Below are 15,180 nucleotides of genomic sequence, written 5' to 3'. Positions count from 1 at the left end.
TGGAATCATTCAGATGAGTTAAATCTCATCTGATTCATTTATGTGGTGCCTGACTAGTTGTTTCACTAATCCCTGTACTCTGATCCTGTCATATATTTTCACATTTGGAAAATTTTAAACACCAGAGGCTATTTTGCTGCTTTAAAAAACCTACATTTGGCCCTCTGTAACCACAGGTTCCTCATCCTGGAAGAAAAATACTAGAAGAAAAATGTGACATCGTTGCTGATGAGTACTATTATAGTTAGGCCTATGACATTTGCATCTGAACATGTAGAGACGTTTTGTTTTGTCATTACGTAAACAATACAGTCTAACAACTGTTTATATAGCATTTACATTTTTTTAGGTATTATAAGTAATCTAGAGATAATTTAAAGTATACAGGGTTATATACAAATACTGTGCCAATTTATGTAAGGGATTTGAGCATCCACAGATTTTGGTATGGTGGTCCTGGAAACAATCCCCTGTGGATACTGAGGTGTGAATTTACTGAAAATTAGTAATATAGCCAAAGTATGCTAAAGGAAACTCTGAGAAAAATGTTTTCTGGTCAGTGGGGCAAAGGGTAGAAATGCAAAACCCCATTAATATGGCAACTGGCATTTTGCCACTAGAATGTATCTGATCTAACTCTGAATTCATTAAATACCTGTGTATTTTGTAACACAGCCAAGAGATGTAAATTTGTAGCTACCAGTTCAAGCTGAACTACTGTTTTAGAGTTACAAGTACAAGTGAAAATCTTTATGTTCTTTCCTGGTGTTAAAAAAAAAGTCTTGTTTTTATACAGATTAGTTCCACTAGACCTACCTGGACCTTTTGAATTCTCTTTTCAGCAGAAATTGCCTTGTACAAATGAACTATCCAGATGTACATGGGAATATAATAATAGAATTCTCATTGAAATAACTATATTACTTAGGTCATGGTTGCAGTTTTATGATACCATCTGGGAAAATTACAAAGTGCGTATGAATTTGAGGTAAACTAAAGAGGCGTGATGGCCTCTTTCAACACTTAGCTAGGAGTCCAACTTCCTGGTCATTTTGCTTACTTTAAGGGTATCTGCCTCACCATTGCTGAAGAGAAAGACAAGACTGGCAGAAAAACAGACAGTGGGTGATATCTCTAGGTGACAGGACTGGAAAAGTCTTTTTACTTAAAGATAATACAACATGAAAAAAAAAGTGATGGACCTACAGCTCCCATCTGGCCTGATTTCTTAATCTCAGGATTGCGCAAGATACAATACAGTTTGAGCTGGAGCCCTCCTTCCACACACTGGGCAGGTTTTTAATGCATCAGTACAGTTTTTCTGAAAGCTGACCTAGCCACTTACCAATAGGATAGCAAAAATTGCTGTTTTGTGTGTACAATTGCTGTCTTTCCAAATTAGGAAAGAACAAGTAAAACCCTGTGGAAGTGCCTTGTTTTAAAAGGAGTAATTTAATGCTTTCCCATTAACATTCTCCCAAGGTGGTGTTATATAAATAATCATGGCTACACAGGAAGAGTCATTTCCCATTCTGAAATAATTTACACACATTTAGGAATTTCATTGTCTCCTCAGAATCCTCTGGGCCATAAGCCCATAAATTATCACATTGTGAGTGTGGAACTTTCATTACATGATTTAAATTTTATGGCAGGAGAGAGCAAGATAATTGGAAAAAAAAAATAGTTACTTGATTGTGGCTAGAGAATCTCAGGGAATAGAAAAGAATAGTTCTACTTCTTTAACATAGATCAAGGAAATGTATGGTCTGTGTTTAATAATAAACTTCCTGGTTTTTTTTGAATGGAAACACCACAAAATTTGGCATTTTAAATTCATACCTGTGCATGGGTGTGTAGTGTTTGGAGAAGTGGTTCTTGGGGTCCCAAAGAAAACACATCATTTCACTGCCAGTTCCCTTGGTTTCTAAATGATGTTTCTAGCCCCAGTCTTCTTAATTTGGTCCAAGGGATCCAAGGTTTTGTATCTTTGTGTATTCTGGGCCTTGTAGCATTATTTGTTTCTCAGAAGGATCTGGCATACTACATTCTTAAGGCTGAATCTTGTTAGACCCAATCTATACCACCATGATGGGAGTTTTCTGTCTTAATAATAATAGCTCCTGATTGTCGAACACTTATGTGCCAGTGACCATACTTGTATTTCTCGTTTATTGCTCCCCACAAGGCAAGTACATTCTTATCACCATTTTATGATTGAGGAAACTGAAGGCTTTGAGAGGTTAAGTAACTTCAGATTGCACAGAACTGACATTAGAACTGATGATGCCATCTGGGAAAACCCATGCTCTTAGGCATTATGCATTATAATAAACACATGCATTTACTGGTTTAGTTCTAACTGGGATTTTGTCTAATAATTCTGTATTCAAACAGCCCTTACTATGTTCTAATCATGAGCATTGCTCTTTATCTAGATGCTACTATGTTGTCATTCCAAGATCAGCATTGGATTGTAGGACCCAGAAAGTGCCTGGCATTTGTTTGTTACATAAATAAGTAAACAAATGAACAAGTGGTTGCCCCTCCCAAATATGACCAGGGTCATCTTCTTTTGTGACAACCTCCCACAGTGAGTAAGGGCTGTGGTGCTAGTGGTGGCAGGGTGGTGACTGTTATTTTTGACAGATACCATGTATACAATAATGCCTAGCAACTACTAAAACCAGCTGATTTTCCCTCGTAATTATGGATTTGTCAGAAGCCAGCAGCCTTTGGCCAGTTTCTCAACACAGCATTTGGAAGGCAGCTACTTAGAGTTTTTTGCATAGTTTTACCCATGCCTTTTTTCATCAGACAGTGCAGTTTTAACTAAATCAGTGTCACATGAGAGTAGTTAGAGAGTTGAATTTCTGTAGCTTCATCATTTTTAACTATCTCTAGAAAAACAAGTATATTTAGTCCCGAGACTTTGGGAAAACTCCCACAGCTCTCAATTCATTATCTGTAAAATGAGCGGTAGGAGTGGAGTATGTCAGTTATTTGCCACAGATTGTTTTTTCTTTGTTTATTTTAGTACTCTATAATTGTGTTTTATTTTCTTCCCACTGAAAACCTTGGCAAGAATTCCATATATCAACAAAAAAGTAGAATATGCTGGTTGAAGTTTGCAATGGAAGGCTTTTAATGTAGAACAACAAAGATGGTGATTCTTAATATCTCTTTTGCATTTATTTTATTAAGGTTTGATTTATATGCAGGGAAAACATATAAATTTCAGAGAAATTTGCAAATATTTAGCTTAAAACGTTTTAAAAGAAATGGGTTTTGTTTTGTATTGCATTTACTTTTGTTTCAACTCTGTGTAGCTTCAGGGAGTGGATCTTTGTCTCTAACTGTCAAAATTCAAGAGGGAAACGATGGCAGAATCCAAGATGGCAAAGAAGTTAAGTGGACGCTACACTAACCTGCTCCAGGACCAATTGGAATTACAACTAAATTGTAGAGAAATCATCCTGAATAACCAACTGAACACTAGCTGGAGAGAAGCCTTATACCCAAGGACAGACAGAAGAAACCACTTCACCACAACAAGACTGGTAGGGAGAGTGGAGGAGACATGAAATGGCAGGCTGAGCTCCCAGCAGCTGAAGTGCAGGAGGGATGTTTCAGTGGCCGGGGATTCCCTCAGAGAAGTGTGGGGTCTAAACCCAAGCAGGGCTCCCAACCCGATAGCACCAGAGCTGGAAAGGAACCTACATAACATCCAGCTTTGAAAATCAGTGGTGTTTCTGTCTGCCAGGGGGAGACAGATGGAGACACAGAGAGCCTCTTAAAGGGCCAACACACAAAATTTTATTTGCAGGCACTTATACTGGGCTTCAGAAGAGGGAGAGCAGAGAAGACTAGAGATATTTCAGAACAATCAGGGGCCGGTGGCTCTATGGAGAGAACTGAAGGAAGAGCCACCAGGATCCCTGTGCTGAGTCATTCCCCATACTGCAGAAGCCATCTTTCTCTGGGAGAGCACTCCTCTCCAAGTGGCATCAGCCTGAGGGGAAGCAATAGCCTCACCTACAAGAAATACTCTGTCCTGCCCTGTGGTGCTTAAACTCAATTGCAGATTACAGCTTGAGGGAATATCGCTGATCAGCCATTCCCACTGCTGGGGGCAGAGGAGAAGGATACGCAGAAGCAGCCAAAATGGGAAGGCAGAGAAACAGACCCCAAATGAAAAACAAGAGAATTCCCCAGAAGAAGAACTAGAACAAATGGAGGCAAGCAATTTATCAGATAGTTTAGAGTAATGATTATAAGGATACTCAACGGCATGAAAAAAGGCATAGAAACCATAAAAAAGGACCAGTCATAAATAAAGAATGCAATATCTGAAATAAATAATACACTGGAAAAAATAAAGCATAGGTTAGATGAAGCCAAGGATAGAATCAATGATTTAGAAGACAAGGTAGGAAAAAATACCCAGGCAGAACAGCAAAAAGAAAACAAAAATTTTTTAAAAAAGCAAAAGCTTAAGAAACATTTTGACAACATGAAGCATAACAACATCCTCATCATGGAAATACCAGAAGGAGAGGAGAGAGAGCAAGGGATCGAGAACCTATTGAAGAAATAATGACTGAAAACTTCCCTAATCTGATAAAGGAAAAAGACACACAAGTCCAGGAAGCTCAGAGAGTCCCAAACAATTTGGACCCAAATACACCTGCTCCAAAACACATCATAAATGAAATGACAACTTTTAAAGACAAGGAGAGAATCCTAAAAGCCACAAGAGAAAAGCAGATAGTTACCTACAAGGGAGCACCCATTAGACTGTGATCTGATTTTCAAAGGAAACATTTCAGGCCAGAAGGGAGTGACATGAAATATTCAAGGTGATTAAAAGCAAGGACTTATAACCAAGGCTACTTTACCCAGCAAGGCTATCACTTAAAATCACTAGAAAAAAAAGAAGTTTGCCAGAGAAGAAAAAGCTAAAGGAGTTTGTTAATAACAAACCAGTACTGCAATAAATGTTAAAAGGTTTGCTTCAAGAAGAAGAAAGAGGAAGAGGAGGAAGAGGAGAGAAAGAAAGAAAAAAAGAGAGGAAAATAGTCTAACAATAAAATGGCACTAAATACATATTTATCAATAATCACCTTAAATATAAATGGCTTATCTACTCCATCCATGAGACACTGGGTGGCTGAATGGATAAGAAAACAAGACCCATATATATGCTGCCTTCAAGAAACCCATCTCAGATTGAAAGATACACACAATAAAAGTGAAGGGATGGAAAAAGATTATTTCATGCAAATGGAAAGTGGGACTAGCAATACTTTCATCCAACATAATAGATTTTAAAACCAAGGCTGTAGTAAGAGACAAAGAAGGGCACTACCTAATAATAAAAGGAACAACCTAACAAGAAGATATAACCCTAGTAAACATTTGCACACTCAACTTAGATGTACCTAAATATGTGAAGCAAATCTTGATGGACATGAAGGGAGAGATCAACAGAAATAAAGTAATACTTGGAGATTTTAACATCCCATCAACTTCAATGGATAGATATTCCTGACAAAAAAATCAATAAGGAAACAGCCGCCTTAAACAACACCCTAGATCAAATGGATTTAATTGGTATCTTCAGAGCATTTCATCCCAAAGCAATAGAATATACATACTTTTGAAGTGCACATGAAACGTTTTTTAGGATAGACCACAGGTTAGGACACAAAATAAATATCAATAAATTTATGAAGATTGAAACATGTCAAGCATCTTCTCTGACCGTAATGCTATGAAACTAGAAATGAGATTCAAGAAGAAAACTGAAAAACACACAAAGACATGGAAGTTAAATAACATGTTATTAAACAATGAATGGGTCAATAACAAGATCAAGGAAGATGTCAAAAGATACCTTGAAACAAATGAATATGAGGACACATTGCAAAATCTGTGGGACACTAGGAAAGCAATCCTAGGAGGGAAATTCATAGCATTACAGGCCTATCTCAAAAAAAAAAAAAATCCCAAAAACAAGAGGAAGCTCTAAGCAATCTAATTTTACACATAAAGAAATTTTAAAAAGAAAACCAAAGCCCAAAATGAGTAGAAGGAAGGAAATAATAAACATCAGAGCTGAAATAAACAAAATAAGAGTCTTTTTAAAGTGGTACAAAAGATCAATGAATCCAAGATATGGTTCTTTGAAAAGAAAAACAAGATTGACAAACCTTTAACCAAACTCATCAAGAAAAAGACAGATGACCAAATCAATAAAGTCAGAAATGAAAGAGGAGAAATAACAAGTGATACCAAAGAAATACAAAAGATTTTAGGAAAATACTAGGAACAACTATATACTAACATATTGAACAACCTGGATGAAATGATTAAATTTCTGGAAACATACAATCTTTCAAAACTAAATCAGGAAGAATCAGAGAATCTGAATAGACAGATTACACCTTGTAAAATTGAAGCAGTAATCAAAGAACTCCCAACAAACAAAAGCCCTGGACCAGATGAATTCTACCAAATATTCTAAGAACTAATACCTCTCCTTCTCAAACTATTTCATAACATTCAAAAGAAGGGAAGGCTCCCAAACTCATTTATGAGGCCAGCGTTATCCTAATTCCAAAACCAGATAAAGACCTACAAAGAAAGAAAAGTATAGGCCAATATCACTGATGAACATACACACTAAAATCCTCAACAAAATATTAATAAATCAAATATAACAATGCATCGAAAGGATCATACACTGTGATCAAGTGAGATTTATATCGGGAAAGCAAGGTTGGTACAACATGCACAAATCAATTATTGTGATTCACCACATAAACAAAAGGAAGAATAAAAACCACATGAGCATATCAACAGATGCAGAAAAAGCATTTGATAAAACCCAGCATCCGTTTATGATAAAAACTCTCAGCAAAGTGGGAAAGAGGAAACACACCTAAACATAATAAAGGCCATATATGACAAACCCACTGCCAGCATCTTACTCAGTGGGCAAAAACTACAAGTGTCCCCCTGAAGATTGGGAATGAGACAGGGATGTCTGTTTTCACCTCTTATTCAACGTAGTACTGGAAGTCCTAGCCACAGCAATCAAACAAGAGGAAGTAAAAGGCATCTAAATTGGAAAGGAAGAAGTATAACTGTCATTATTTGCAGATGACATGATACTGTGCATAGAAAACCCCAAAGATTCCACCAGGAAACTCTAGAACTAATAAATGGATTCAGCAAAGTAGCAGAATACAAACTTAATATCAGAAATCAGTTGCATTTTTATATGCCAGTTAATGAGCTAACAGAAAGGGATACTGAGAAAACAATCCCATTCACAATTGCTACAAAAAGAATAAAATACCTAGGAATAAAACTAAGCAAGGATGTAAAAAAAACCTGTACTTGGAAAATTATAAGACACTGAAGAAGATACCACTGAGTGGAAGCACATACTGTGTTCATGGATAGGAAGAATTAACATTAAAGTGTCCGTACTACCCAAAGCAATCTATAGATTCAACACAATTCCTATCAAGATTCCAATGATGTATTTCACAGAAACAGAACAAATATTTCAAAAATTTATATGGAACCACAAAAGACCCTGTATAGCAACAGCAATTCTGAAAAAGAAGATCAAAGTTGGAGGACTCACCCTACCTAATATCAAACTATACTATAAGGCCATAGAAATCAAAACAGCATGGCACTGGCATAAAAACAGACACATAGATCAATGGAACAGAATAGAGAACCCAGAAATAAACCCACACCTTTAGAATCAATGAATACTCAACAGAGGAAGCAAGCATGTACAATGGGCTAAATATAGTCTACTTAATAAATAATGTTTGGAAAATTGGACAGATACATGCAGAAAAATGAAACTAGACCACCTTCTTACACCACACACAAGAATAAATTCAAAATGGACCAAAGACGTAAATGTTAGACATGAAACCATAAAAATTGTAGAAGAAAGCATAGGCACCAGACTCTGGTACATTGCTCTTAGATATATTATAGGACGTATCTCCCTAAACAAGAGAAACAAAAGAAAAAATAAACAAATGGGACTATATCAAACTAAGAAGTTTTTGCACAGCAAAGAAAACCATCAACAAAATAAAAAGACAACCCACAGGATGTGAGAACATATTTGCCAATACATCTGATAAGGGTTAATGTCCAAAATTTATCAAGAACTTACAAATCTCAACACCAAAACAACAAACAACCCAATTGAAAAATGGGCAAAGGACCTGAATAGATACTTCTTCGAAGAGGACATACAGATGGCCAATAGACAAATGAAAAGATACTCAACATCACTAATCATCATAGAAATGCAAATTAAAACCACAGTGCGATATCATCTCACACCTGTCAGAATGGCTATCACCAATAAATCAACAAACAACAAGTGCTGGCAATTATGTGGAGAAAGGGCAACCATTTTGCACTGTTCGTGGGAATGCAGATTGGTGCAGCACCTGTGGAAAGCAGTATGGAAAGATACCTCAAAAAATTAAGAAAGGAACTATGTTTTAACACAGCAACCCTACTTCAGGAAATATATCTGAGAGAACCCAAAACACTAATCTGAAGGAACATAAACACCCCTGTGTTCATTGCAGCATTATTTACAATTGCCAAGATATGGAAGCAGTCCCAGTGTTCATCAGCAGGTGAGTGGATAAAATAACTAGGCGACATTTACACAATGGAATTATACTTGGCCTGAGAAAAGAAAACTTTACCCTTCTCAACAGTATGGATGGACCTGGAGAACATTATGCTAAGTGACATAAGTCAGTCAGAGAAAAACAAATGCCACTAAATTTCGCTCATATATGTGGAATCTAATGAACACGCTGAACTAACAAGGAAAATGGGACAGATTTATAGATGGAGAGCAGATGACAGCTGGAGGTGGGAGGTGAGAGGGTGGAGGGATTGAGCAAAAAGGAAAGAACTCATGGACAACAATGTGGTGAGTTGGGGGATGTGGAGTCATAAGAGGACCAAGGTAATGGAAAAAAATACAATAAAGATTAAATCAAAAAAGTAAAGTAGACATTGGCAAACAAAAAAAAAGATGGAAACCACAGTTAGATGTTGTCAGACAATCCTAAATGTCCATAATATACAGTGGTATCCTTGTCAGCAATATTCTAAGAATAATAAATAGGATATAATGGGCCTGAGCATAGTTATATATTATCCTAATTCTAGCCAAATGGTTTTATTTTTTATATATTTTTAACCAAAATTGCTAAACAATAATTATGATGGAAAATATCAGTGATTTCTAAAATTCAAGTCCTAAAAACTTTTAATTTTATTTAAGAAACATGTCTCCGTCTCCATAACATACTTTTCTTCTTTATTATAATGTTATTTTTGTATTAGCTGGGGTGATATACAATAATAATTTTCAAAATTCTGAACTACTAACTGCACCTGCTTAGGATCTAAAACTGAAATGGAAAACACAAGGCTTAAACCCCATGTGCCCCCTGATCAAACGCAAAGGTTCTTAAAATAGCTTCGTGTGAAGATGTTCAGAGTAGCTGAAAACCAAGATGTTGGTGTCGCTAGTCACAACCTGGTAGTTTAATACCATGGCTCAAAGGCAGCTGCCTCTCTCTCTTCGTTTCCAGGACAGAGCAGCAGCTCGAAGAAGCACACAGATGCAGCCTCTTCTCGGTCCACCTTGTTCTCCTCCCCTGAGTCTGTTTTCCTAGTCAAGGGATTATCTCTAGACCCTTTTTGAAGACCTAAGACATTCATTTTAAGCCATCAAAACAAGAGAAAAGTAGCTTAACAATGACAGTAGCTTACAATGCAGCTTATCTCCAAACAATGACAGCAAACTTTAAATAAGTACTCAGTAAATTCCAGGAAAAATGCAAGGAAGAAATGAAGTCTTGTGTGTCTAATTGGCCATTGCTAGTAACGTAGTACTAACTATATGTCTGGTAGCCTATACACTGTTACCCTCAGGAGCTTAGTTGCCAGATCAGTGTACTCTCTCAAAATCTATCAAAAAGATCTTCATCCACTTAAGACTGCTCTTAAGCAGTCTCTTCTCTGCCTGTCTGATATTGCTCTTGGTTAACGATGCTTACTATTTTTCCACATAGTGAATTTTTTTTCCTGTGCTGTGTTCCCTCTTACCCATAATACACTGCTTTTCACAAGGACAGACTTATGCTTCCACCACACACAGAATCAAAACTGGGTGGCAGTTGGTCTGATCTGATGAGACAGTGTTTTTTGTTGCCAGGACGGTGGTAGCACTTATGAGCAGTTTAAAACTCCACTTGCGTTCACATCCAGGTGAAGATACTAATATACTATACAGTTTCTGCACCGCCCCCCCCCCCCCCAAAAGGAAAAAAGCAGGAGCTTTTATCTGTTTTATCAACTAACCTGATTTTTTACAGGTCGGAGGAAAGAACTGAAGTGTGAGTACCTACCTAGAAGGGAAATGGAGGCAGGAAGAGGGTGGGTTGTGGGAAGAAGCCTGACACTCTCCTCTTGTGGCATAGTTTCCAGTGTCTGCCGCCCTCATAAGTAGGTTAGAGCTGTGAGTACTGATGTTGAGAACTCAGAATTCTTCTAGTCTTTCATTTGAGAAATTACTTAATGAGACTGCATCAGAAAGAAATTAACTGGGCTAGTCCCTTAAACATATAAAACGTAGTTTTTCCACCTGCTGAACAAGGAATAAGACCTGCCTTTCCTTTTGTGCAGGGTCACCATAGGCTCAGGTGAGTGACTGATACTGCGATTTATAAACAATGTTAACACTTATAGGTATAAAAATGGCAATGTTGTTATGAGTAGTATCCCCAACCAAATACTGCCCCTCTGTCAGATGTGGCCTCCAGTGATTGACTAATTTTAACAGACAGATTAGATAGAAACATCTTAAATTTCCATCATATTTGAACCCCATATAGCTATGAGATTATAGCGCAAATTTTGTCCTAATGTCTTCTTTATGGTCTTCCTCTCTGAGCCAATTCTAAAGGAACACCTATCGGTATGTGAGCCTTTTGTGTAGTTTAGGTCAGCAGAAATGTCAACACCCTTCAAAGAAGGCTCAGGTACTTGCACTAAAATGTATATTCAACTTGATTATTTGGTTATTTGATGTGTAACTTTGTCTCCATATCTCACAGACACTAAATAACCTTCAAAAAGTAGGAAATGTAATTATGGGAGTGTCCTTAACTTTTCTTTTAATCAGAAAGGAGGGAGAAAGCACTTACATGGTCAACAATATGAACAATATATATGTTCAAAGCACTAGTAATTGGCCCCTCTGTGAAGATTCCTACACTTGGCACATAGAAACCATATTTGCCTCATGTACTGCACATAGTAGGTGCTCTCAAACATTTGCTGAATGAATAAACAAATGAGAAAACAAATTAAGCCCTTTACTACAAATATGCTTCCCTTAATTATAATGAAACAGAAAGAAGGCTATTTTGTGCTTATTGTGAATGATTATTAAATGCTGGTGGTCAGTAGTTCCTATCCTAAAGCAAATAAAAGCAAATAACATTTTTTAAATGTTTTGTAATGTGACATCTTAGAAAAGCAAGGAGCTGTTGTCACTGGTATTGAAAATTGTGCTTTAAATTAAAAGAAAGAATAATATGAACTCTATCCTGAAGGGAGAATACAAGGCCCTTTACTTTCTCCCCATTTTTCAAAACGAAGCTCTTTTAAAAAATTACATTTCTTTGTTTATAATCAATACTTTGCTTTGCCCAGAATTTTTACAGGGTATTTTTGCATTATCATATAAACCCGAACCACATTGCTCTGGAAAATGCTCATCAAGAATAGTCCTGTCTTAATTGCCCTACATATTTGTTTTAAAGAAGTGGGAATAACCTGTGACCATCATCTGCCTTTACAAATTTTCAAGAGCAAACAGCTCATAAAGTATGCTAACTTTTAATTAAGTATAATGGGAGTTTCATAGTAGTATCAGTTGATACTGTGGAGGTGTATTTACTTGGAATATTTGTTTCTGAGGGATGATTGATCATCTCAGAGATATTGCAAGTTCAGATTCAGACCACTGCAATACAGCGAGTATCACACTGAAGTGGGTCATAATCATTTTGCTAGTGGAGGATCTTGCCTTCAGTTTAAAATTTTAAAAAACCATGGCATCTGTGAAGTGCAATAAAGCAGAGCACAATCGAACGAGGTATGCCTGTATACTGGAAAGTGTCACCACAAGAAAGGCATTTTTTGTTGCACCTAGAGGAACATTGCCTTAACTTGAGAGCGCTCTCCACTAGTACGATACTCCTTGCCCTCCTTTATACAAACCTAACACACACATAAACGTCATGAATGTATGGTGTATACACTGCATGTCTTGAAGTTCTTGAGACTTGCACAGATATTGAAAAAAAATATATGTGATCATCTGTCACATATATTTTGAAGAGAAATAAGAATCATTATGTCGAGCATTTTAACTAACATATATATATATTCTCCGTTGATTGGGGCTCCAGTATTCAAAACCATGCAGTCACCCTAAACATTGACAAGAGTACTCCCTTTGAGCAAATACAGTGAGCAGAACTTTCTCCCCTATCATTTGGCAGCAATTCAGCATCATTTCCTATTGACATTGAGATGTGATGTGCCAAGGATATCCAATCATGTCCTTTGAGGTGGTAACCCTGAAGACCTTCCAAAAACTCTACCTCAAAAATATGCTTCTGTATTCTGGCTACAATTAATGAAATCTTAGTATCAAAGAAATATGAAGAAAGGTAAAGAAAAAAAGAATGCAATGTATTTGCAGTTTTAAGATACTAGTTCCTTCTGTCTTTCCATGAAAAGAGAATTCTTTTCTCTAATCTAGCCTACCCAGTATAATTCTCTATTTTCATCACATCATGATGGTTTGGAAATTATATATTGATCATTCACATCAGCTTATAAAATCAAGCTATTAACAAGGAAGATTATTTGCCTGAACCATTTTTTAAATTTTTAACCATTTGTCTTATTCTTAAGAGGATAATAATTTAAATTTTTATTTTGGTTTCCTTTCAAGCCTACCATTCTGGCAAAACTTATTGTCTGAATAGTCCTTCTATTTTGCAAACAGCTCTTATTCATATCAGTTTAAAAGTCATCATCCTCATAAGCTCTTAATTGTACCTGAGATTAATGCATCCCTTTGTATAATATCCAGAAGATCCTGCTATTGGAGAGTGGTGGTGTCAGTTTCCAGATGTCACATTGTGCAGAAATGTCCCCAAAGCCCATCCTCAGCAGCAGTAGGGACACTTACCTTACTGTTCAGGCACCTTTGCTTGATCAAGCCTGGCAGTCCTCTCTTCTCATTCCCACCAAGATCCAATAGTGGAATCCAGGAACCAACACCAATGTTTTCTTCTCTTCTTTTTGGACACTCTCTCAGTTTTTGTTCTGTGAACTTCAAAGCCACAGAGGATTTGCAACCAGGGGCCACTGATAGTTCTGTAAAGGAGAGGCAGTGGGGAGCCCAGCGCTGACTGGGCCCAAACACTAAATATAAGCCTCTTCACTTTCGGGGCAGCGTCCTTCATGCTCTGAGGACAGGCGACCTTGCAGAATCTCTCACCCCACGGCTTGCCAGTCTCCACTGAAGAAAGGGTCTAACTGGACGGGGCTTCAGAATGAGGCAACCCAAAAGCCAGGAGCCATCTGTGCAGAGCAGACAAGTTGAGGCAGGTATAGGCTCTGTGAGTATGTCTGTGTGTGTGTTTGCATGCCTGTGCCCAGCAGCTGTTCTCCAGTTTAGAACACACCACTCGTTGGCAGGCAGCTCTGAAACACCCTCTTGGGTAATTTCAAATTCATGTGCACATCTTGGCCGAGAGAAGAAACTTCCCAGTCACAACCTGGGTCCCCTTCTCTGACCTTCACTTCCCCAAATACACTGTGAACCACAAACACAGCAGTGCCAGCATCTTAGGAACAGATGCCCAGATGGACATTAAATGGCACCTCATTTTGTACCTTGCAGCCATGAACCACTGCAAGCCTTGTTTGATATTTAAGTAGCAAGGGCATGACCTCTTCTTTGACAGTCAACCCAAGGCACTGTAGAGATTCGCTATTATTAACACAGTGTTGAACTTTCACTTGAATGGCTGCCTGTTCCATTCAGTGTCACATGAAATATGAGTACAAAGTGCTGAGCAAACTTTGAAGCAACATCCAAATGTGTGGTGACATTTATTATTATTCAAGTTTTTGTTTAATATTATTCATAAATCGCATACCTTAGATTGCTAAAAGTTGAAGAGTATACTTTTCTCTAAGTAGTATTACTTGGTCCATTTGGAGCGAAAGGGGCAGGAATAAGGAACTTGTTCATTTTTTCAGCAAGTATGTATTGTGCCATTCCTTGGGTATCAGGTCCTCTACCAGATAAACCCACCACTGACCAGTGCTCAATTTATGCATTATCTTATTTAATCTTCACAGCATTCCTTTATGTTAGTCCTTTATTGGTGATGAAATAAGGAAACCGAAGCTCAGAGTAATTAAATAACTTCCCTGGAGTCTCATGGATGATAAATATTAGACTGAGAATTCAGAATTGGATCTGAGTCAACCAAAACCCATGCTCTTTATTTTTAACTCTTAACCATTAAAATAACTTAAAACACAGAAAATATATAAAAATAACAAAGAATCACCATATACATGTTTCTCAGGTTCTCCAGTTTTTAGCAGTTTACATTTGCTTTCTCCCTTTCTTCCATCCCTTCCCCCACCTCCCTGTATACATATGTATGTGTGTGTGTCTGTGTGTTTATATTTCTCTGAATCAATTTATATATTTTAGGGTTACTATTCTAAAAGATAAGTACAGTCTTCTACATAGCCACAATCAAATCCAGTAAATTAACATTGATATAGTATTAACTTCCAATCCATAGTTCCCATTCAACTTTTTACCAAAATAATAATAGTGATAATAATATGTTTTAAGGGAAAAATTATTTTTTCCTTTGGTCCAGGATTATGTGTTACAGCTAGTTGTCATGGGTCTCCTTGAATCTTAAACAGTTCTGCAGCCTTTCCTTGTCTTTTGTGATTTGATATTTTTGAAGAGTAAAATGTTCATCAAATTTA

At 37.1% G+C, this 15,180-nt stretch overlaps 2 protein-coding genes across 2 annotated transcripts in view; one reads left to right on the top strand and one right to left on the bottom strand.

Moving 5' to 3' along the window:
- FILIP1L (filamin A interacting protein 1 like) overlaps nt 1–13,798 on the bottom strand; it is a 289,091-nt gene extending 275,293 nt beyond the window's left edge. The window contains 1 exon segment of the mRNA XM_028505248.2: nt 13,346–13,798. The gene's annotated coding sequence lies outside the window, so the exon portion shown is untranslated.
- The window catches only part of CMSS1 (cms1 ribosomal small subunit homolog), a 382,714-nt gene that overhangs the window by 298,201 nt on the left and 69,333 nt on the right, over nt 1–15,180 (top strand). The window lies entirely within an intron of this gene.

This window comes from Phyllostomus discolor, chromosome 2 (assembly GCF_004126475.2).
Source record: "Phyllostomus discolor isolate MPI-MPIP mPhyDis1 chromosome 2, mPhyDis1.pri.v3, whole genome shotgun sequence".
Taxonomy (NCBI): domain Eukaryota; kingdom Metazoa; phylum Chordata; class Mammalia; order Chiroptera; family Phyllostomidae; genus Phyllostomus; species Phyllostomus discolor.
Note: the sequence above shows the minus strand (reverse complement) of the source record. Positions and strands in the feature narration are given on the sequence as shown.